Genomic DNA, 223 nt, shown 5'->3' with positions numbered 1-223 from the left:
AGGACACAGAAATCAATGAATGTTAGAACAGTTTCTCGTTGAAGTTAACCAGAAAAGCTTATTGCGGTGAGTTTGTGGCATTCCACCAATCTCCCCACCCCACCCGAGCCTCCCCCGGTCGGAAACCTGTATTCTGAGTTAGCTTCCCACTTAGACCCTCTCTGATGCTCCAAAACATGGAAAGAAAGTTGCCAGCCCCCGGCTGCCCCGGGGCCTGCGGGAG

At 52.9% G+C, this 223-nt stretch overlaps 1 long non-coding RNA gene across 1 annotated transcript in view; it reads right to left on the bottom strand.

Annotated features, from left to right (window-relative positions):
• Nucleotides 1-221, bottom strand: part of LOC106727444 — a 2,959-nt gene extending 2,738 nt beyond the window's left edge. The window contains exon 1 of the long non-coding RNA XR_001363634.1: nt 151-221. This is a non-coding gene — a long non-coding RNA (uncharacterized LOC106727444). The remainder of the gene's footprint in view (nt 1-150) is intronic.
• Between the last annotated feature and the right edge of the window lie 2 nt (nt 222-223).

This window comes from Myotis brandtii, unplaced genomic scaffold, assembly GCF_000412655.1.
Source record: "Myotis brandtii unplaced genomic scaffold, ASM41265v1 scaffold423, whole genome shotgun sequence".
NCBI classification, from domain to species: domain Eukaryota; kingdom Metazoa; phylum Chordata; class Mammalia; order Chiroptera; family Vespertilionidae; genus Myotis; species Myotis brandtii.
This window is presented reverse-complemented; position numbering and strand designations above follow the sequence as displayed.